This window comes from Podarcis cretensis, assembly GCF_951804945.1.
Source record: "Podarcis cretensis genome assembly, chromosome: 3".
Lineage (NCBI taxonomy): Eukaryota > Metazoa > Chordata > Lepidosauria > Squamata > Lacertidae > Podarcis > Podarcis cretensis.
Window position 1 is genome coordinate 114,346,622 of NC_137172.1, and position 7,605 is coordinate 114,354,226.

General features: G+C 43.5%; 1 long non-coding RNA gene across 1 annotated transcript; it reads right to left on the reverse strand.

Annotated features, from left to right (window-relative positions):
• Positions 1-399: 399 nt before the first annotated feature.
• Positions 400-7,332, reverse strand: LOC307212673. The gene is made up of 3 exons (XR_013837079.1): positions 7,057-7,332; positions 1,110-1,272; positions 400-579 (listed from the first exon to the last, which is right to left on the reverse strand). It is a non-coding gene; the product is annotated as an uncharacterized lncRNA (long non-coding RNA).
• Positions 7,333-7,605: the final 273 nt, after the last annotated feature.

The window sequence follows — 7,605 nt, forward strand, 5'->3', positions numbered from 1 at the left end:
GTTTTTTAATGTGTGTGTGTATTTCTCATTTAGCTTTCTACTCTATAAGGATGTCCCAAAGGTCATGTGGGAAAGTGCCAGTAAAATCTTGCTCAGCATTTATATGGATTACTCTAACACTGTAGTGTTAAGAGAGCAAGCATGCCGTTGTACTTCATTTACCAAAAATATGTGTGCTTCTTTGCTTTTTGAGCAGTCCGGTGAGATGAAGCAGATTGGGTCAGCTGGAAGAGCTGCACTCTCCTGGCAGTCTGAACAAACACCAATTCCACCTCATTAAAGATGTGGTGTGTTGGGTGATGATAACCGGAAGATGGTGTCTGGCAAAAACCACCATTCATATTCATCGTTGGATTTAAGTGAATTAATAACCAGACGAGGGTTATTACTGAAACAATATTGTGCTGAAAATTTGATCTCTTTTGTTTATTTGGGTTTAAAAAATAATAATCTTGGTATTTCCGACAGATCCGCTACTTTTACTATTGATTTTGTCCAAATCATGCGCAGGACTTGGCATGCCATTTCAGGTGATCAGGGTTTGACTTTTCATCACTTCATTTAGCTCAGATGAGTTGACTAAAAGAAAAGTGTTGACACTTTTTTTTATAAATAGAAAGCATATGGTTAGTTAATCATTTAGAATCACTGAACACCTACCCAGAGTGGTCATAATTATAGCAATAGTCACACAGTATGTGAAGCCCTACCACAGATTCCTTGGGTGTTGCTTGAACTGCTATGCTTCCATGTCTGGACGACTAATTTGGATGGTGATTCGTCAAGTAATGTAATCTTCAGAGGTTGCAAGTGAAAGGAAAACCCGAGGTGTCCTTTATGGTATTACATGAACAGGAAGGAGCTAGCAGACTTCAACAACTGCTTTCACAATTGCTGTGCTCCTTTAAACTTCTGGGGCATGAAAGCAATTAACAACTAATATAGGTTAGGTAGGACTTGTTATTGGAAATTACGCAGTCTCTGCTCAACAATCCTTCTGGGAAGTAGACCTAAAGTTAATTAAAGATATTAGAAAAAATACTAGTTGTTCTCAACTAGTGCTTGGTCATGCATACCAGGCACGTATACAGCCCCTCCAAACTGCTTACCTTTCCAGGAGTCAAGCAGGTGATCTCCAGATTTTGGAAAGTTGAAACTCTCCCTCTGTTGGTGAATTGGCTCTCTGATACCTGGGATCCTTGGAGAAATGTTGCCAATTTAAAGCAGCCAGAGGTTTCGACAAAGCAGAGATCTTCATCTCAGTATGGCTCTCTTTCATGTTGAATTGAGAGGGAGCTAAATAAAGCTGAATGCTATCTTCTATCTAGATAGAAGATAGATCAAACCTATCCATTCTGAAAGAAATCAGCCCTGAGTGCTCACTGGAAGGACAGATCCTGAAGCTGAGGCTCCAATACTTTGGCCACCTCATGAGAAGAGAAGACTCCCTGGAAAAGACCCTGATGTTGGGAAAGATGGAGGGCACAAGGAGAAGGGGGTGACAGAGGATGAGATGGTTGGACAGTGTTCTCGAAGCTACGAACATGAGTTTGACCAAACTGTGGGAGGCAGTGGAAGACAGGAGTGCCTGGCGTGCTCTGGTCGATGGGGTCACGAAGAGTCGGACACGACTAAACAACATCTTCTATCTGTAGATGCTAATATGTTTAATAGTGTACTTTGGCCTCTGCTACTGGCCAAGGATGACTGTACGTCACTCCTCTAAGGCAGAAGATCATGGCAAGAACTTGGCCCCATCCACTGGCCAGTGAAGGAGCAGGTGGAGGAGGTTCGCTTCTGCTCTACCTGCCAGGAAGAAGAGTCTGTTCCAACTTCCAGTTGCCCTGGGACTGCAGAGCTAAAATGAGATTCACTCTGGCCCCATCAGTCAGTCAGAGGACATGGGGCTGTGGGGTGGGAAAGGAATGTTCAGGTTTGTTGGGGTTTTTTGCATTATTTGTTGCTTGGAAGCTGTTACGATAATAGGGTTGAAAAGCAGAGCATAAATCTTCCACATTAACAGAAGTATTGTTGTTTTAGCACTATAGCAATTGCACATTATTCGGCTTAATAAGCACAAAAGATGAAGTGTTAAACAATGGGACGCAGAATCCTCCAGATGTTGTACAAATTCTGTTCACACATCCAAGAGTGCGCTTGGGTTGGGCCCACCCATTACTGCCATGCTGCCTCCAGAAAGTTGGCAAAATAAAGTCACAGTACTGTACAACAGGGATGCAGATGGCTCTGTGGGTTAAACCAGAGAGCCTAGGACTTGCTGATCAGAAGGTCGGTGGTTCGAATCCCCATGACGGGGTGAGCTCCCATTGCTGGGTCCCAGCTCCTGCCAACCTAGCAGTTCGAAAGCATGAAGTGCAAGTAGATAAATAGGTACCACTCTGGCAGGAAGGTAAATGGCGCTTCCGTGCGCTACTCTGGTTTCCCAGAAGCAGCTTAGTCATGACCACATGATCCGGAAGCTGTACACCGGCTCCTTCGGCCAATAAAGCAAGATGAGCGTTGCAACCCCAGAGTCAGCCACGACTGAACCTAATGGTCAGGGGTCCCTTTACCGTTACCTACTGTAAAATACAGTAGAAGTTCATCAGTGACGAGTACATTGAGAAGAAAGCATAAAACGCCAGATTCTTGGCAGGCAGCAACCTACCAGAATAAAATAAAAAAAGTATTTACCAAAGATAGAGAGGACCACCTGTGTTTGTTTCACGAGTCAAGGTGTGCTGCAAATAGCCTTTTCATTCTCCCTCTTCATCTTAGATGCAGTGTTGTGGAGGGAAAAGGAAAAAAGAAGCCCCCAAAGTCTGCCGAACTAACTTCAGCTCCGAAAGGAGCCACCTGTACAAATAGGAAACTTATGCTCCAGTTTCATTTTAATGAACCTCCTGAAGAATCCAAGAACCTTCTTCCTCCTCTGTACATGGAAGGCATTAAAAATTGACATCCATGTATGATAATAAGCTATGTGCTTAAAAAATAATAATCCTGCTGTATCCCAGAGAAGTGTCACCACTCTATGGGATGCTTAGTTTGGGTGTCAGAGAACCCACTGGATAACACAGCTGAGTCCAAAGGCTGAACTAAGTTGAGAGCTCATGATTTTGGTGACACAGCTGCCCAGGCAGAAGTGTCTGAACCATGTACAGTGGATGTTTGGGTTGCGAATGTGATCTATGCATGTCCGCAACCTGCAGCGTTTGCAACCCGCGTCTGCGCAAACGCGGGTTGTGATTCGGTGCTTCTGTGCATGCGCAAAGTGTGATTTAGCGCTTCTGCGCATGCACCACTGCCGAAACCTGGAAGTAACCTGTTCCGGTACTTCCGGGTTTCGGCAGTCCGTAACCTGAAAAAACACAACCTGAAGCGTCTGTAACCTGAGGTATGACTGTATTTAAATAAATCACCAATATATACTGTATGAGACAACAACACCAAGATGGCCTCAGGCTTCTCGCCCTACCCAAAGCCATCCAAGTCAATGGAGCTAAAGAGGGTGATTTTCTGCTTTTCCCCATTCAGCTCAAGGGGCAGAAATGCCCCTTTAGGATGGATTAGCCCAGGTTTTCAAATCACCACTCATCTGGTGGTTTGCAGGGAGTAAAAATTGTTTTAGGGGAGTCAGTTCAGTATATGCTATCGCTGACCCCCTTCCACCTACCAAATTGCCCACAAACCGCTTTCATCTGCGATCTGATGTTTTACATTAAAGGTAAAGGTAAAGGGACCCCTGACCATTAGGTCCAGTCGTGACCGACTCTGGGGTTGCAGCGCTCATCTCGCTTTATTGGCCGAGGGAACCGGCGTACAGCTTCCGGGTCATGTGGCCAGCATGACTAAGCCGCTTCTGGCAAACCAGAGCAGCGCACGGAAATGCCGTTTACCTTCCCGCCAGAGCGGTACCTATTTATCTACTTGCACTTTGACGTGCTTTCGAACTGCTAGGTTGGCAGGAGCAGGGACCGAACAACGGGAGCTCACCCCGTCGCGGGGATTCGAACCGCCGACCTTCTGATCAGCAAGTCCTAGGCTCTGTGGTTTAACCACAGCGCCACCCGCGTCCCTGATGTTTTACATTGCATTCTAGCAAATCTGATGTTGCTAGATTATCCCACGGGCCACATGAGCCTGTGGATGTCCTGGGAGGTGGAATCTCATTTTAGGTCATAGAGGTAGAGCAGAATGGAAGGGGAACACCTCTGACAAATACTTTCTCCCACTGTGAAAAGCAGCACCTTTGCAGGGAGCTGCAAACCACTGATAACTCTTTTGCCATTCAGAATGAGCAAATGGCTTCATGACCTCGCTCTGAATTTTCTTTGTGATGTCATGATGGAGCCAGATTGGATTGGCTACATGGCTTCATTTTATCGTCATGGAGCCAAACCCATTTGGTTTTGTGATACTGTCGTGCTACCTACATGATCTGTGATTGGCTGGGATCATATATTAACAAAAAGAAGATGGCAGTGTGTGTGTTTTTTTTTAAAAAAAGTATTCTGATGTCACTGATGCCAAGAGGCACCAAACAGGTATTTCAAAGGCACAAAAATCGTGAGCTTGGACAAGAGATATTTGAAAGGTCCTGGTGTGCTCTGGTCCATGGGGTCACGAAGAGTCGGACACAACTAAACGACCAAACAACAACAACAACTGCAAAATTGCTAATTGCAAAAAGGGAAAAAGAGTTTGCTAACAAATGTATCACAGCATGAAAGTTTTCACAGTATTCATTTGACCCCATTAACATTTACAGTTTAAATTTAAAGTATAAATTACCCCTGTATCAAACACGAAAGAGAATACAAAGGTTAGATGGACTATGAATGAATTTAAGGAAAGGAAGTGACTGAAGAACACATGCAAAGGTGAATTAGAGAACCAACAGACGTGTGGTGAATCCGGTGGAAGTCTTTTATAATATTTTAACTGGGATTTAAATATTGTAATGTTTGAAGTATGAATTTGGAATAATCGATTATGAAAAGTATTTTTTCTTTTCATTTTTTTCTTGTTTCTTTCTTTTATCTTTTGTCTTTCTTCTTTTCTAGTTTGCATTCTGGAAAATTGTGTAGATAAAATGTTTTATGTATGGTTATGTATTGTTTCTGTTTCTTTTTTTCTATTCATTTTTTTGGTAACATTTAATAAACATTTTAAAAATTAAAGTATAAAATACCCAAATCCCTTCTGGATGAATTAAGTTTCTGGTTGTTGAAAAATGAGTTTACCATAAAAATTAAAAACTAGCTTTTCACTAGAAAGACAGGAGTGTGTGGTTCTCACAAGCAAAGCCCTCCACAACTTGGAGCTAGAGATTTTGCGGATTGAAGAGCTAAGCTGTTAGATTCTAAATGCAAGGCACTATGTCTTTTGACGAAAGCAGATGATGATACAGATATAATATAATGGGAAGACACTCGTGGAATAGTTTAAAACATGCAGTGGATGGAGCCCTTCTTGATCTAAGGTCAAGTCTGTTAAAGTGCAGTGCTAAAGGTTTACCAAACAACCCTCTAACTTTTCCTCAGAATAACTTGGAAACAAGACCAGCAGACGGTTTCTATTTTTATGTTAAAATGGAAACTGAGATGGCAAGGATTCATGGAATTTACTAAGCGAGGGAAATGCTTTTTCAATCTTAAATTCAAACGGAATAGAAATTATAGCCTTCCAGTGTTGTGGCGCTATAATATTAGCCTTCCTCTTTCCCAGCTGCTAGCAGTTGCAGGAATTGGAAGCTGGAAGTATATTTCCTAAATCGACCTAATTCCTTTCAAAGTCTTTCTGTGTGAACTACTACACCACTTGGCACAATTCATGTTATTGATTCTGGAGAAAGAAAACCAGTTTTGTAAATTTTTTTTGCAGATAAGTTACAGGAGAAACAAGGACAAATAAATTAAACAATTGGGGAGTTTCAAACAGAATTGTTTTCTCTAACCTCTGGCTTTCTCTGCCCTGAGATATTTGCAGTGCAACATGTCTACTCAGAAGAAGTAAGTTCCTTTGTTTTCAATGGGGTTCATTCCCAAATAACTGTGTATAGGATTGAAATCTTAATTTATTTGTAGCTGTTGCAGTAAGAGTTTGCGTTTGTGAAACTGAACCACGTGGCATGAGGCTTCCGCAGATTTTGTTGTGATTGCATCTTTCTCCCAAGAATTTTAAAAGGCTCAAATAATGGAGAAGCGTTTATGATCTAGCCAATACTCTCTGTTAATGCAAATATCAAATACATTCAAACCACTTGGGTTTGATGTAAAAGTTATGGGCATGTTATATCCTGAGCTTTGAGTACTGCGTTGTTTCAAATGTTGTAAAAGTTATTGTCGGCACAGGTGAGCACTGGTGTATGGGGGACCTGTGGAGTATTTATCGCATAGCCTGCCTAGAGAGAAGTAGCATGGGAAGAATAATTAAATTACTATCACATAGGTGTTTTTTTTAAAAAAAAAAGGTAAAGGACCCCTGGATGGCTAAATCCAGTCAAAGGCAACTATGGGGTTGCGGCACTCATCTCAGGTTGAGGGAGCCGGCATTTGTCCACAGACAGCTTTGTGGGTCACTTGGCCAGTGTGACTAAACCACTTCTGGTGCAACGGAACACCGTGACGGAAACCAAAGTGCATGGAAACGTCGGTTATGGTACCTATTTATCTACTTGCACTGGTGTGCTTTGGAACTGCTTGGTTGGCAGGAGCTGGGACAGAGCAACGGGAGCTCACCCCCTTGCGTGGACTTGAACTGCCAACCTCACAATAAGAAAGCCCAAGAGGCTCAGGGGTTTAGATCACAGCGCCACCTGCATCCACTTCCTGTATGTAGAGAGGCCCTGTAATAGATGGATTGCCTACTTGCCCTGCCTGCTCTTCACCTTGCCTGCTGCTTCTCTGTCCGCATGCTGCTGCCCATTTCGGTGAGATGACCGCTACACTCATACTTCTGCTGACCACCTCACTAAGAGAAGAACATACAGGGTCCACCATCTGCTCCCAACTAAGCCCACCTCACTGAGAAAGAGATTGTGCTGACATGTACCTGCTTTTGGCAGCTTCCACAAGAGAAATAAATATTCTGCCCACATGCTACTGCCTGCCTGAGTGGAAGAGGAATGAAGACGAATGAATGCCTCTCCCCACAAGATGATGCTCCCTGCCTGAAGGACAGGGGCTGCCCACTGTGGCCCATGCTAGCCACCTGAGGGAGAAAAACTGGCCACTGTGATCTCATGCTGATGCTGCCTATTTCACAGACTGGCCACTGTGTTCTCACATGGATGTGTCCAACCAGAAGGAGAGACACAGGCCATTGTGATGTCATGCTGATGTTGAAGGAGAGAAACTGGCCAATGTACCAGCCCACAACTGCTGTTCACCTGAATAACAAGGAAACACTGCCTGGCACACCAACACATTGCTCACCATGCTCATGAGAATTATGTCCTTTGCACCCCAACCACATTTATTTGTACGCAAAAGGTAGGTAAAGGTAAAAGGTAAAGGACCCCTGGATGGTTAAGTCCAGTCAAAGGTGACTCTGGTGTTGTGGCACTCATCTTGCTTTCAGGCAGCGGGAGCTAGCGTTTGT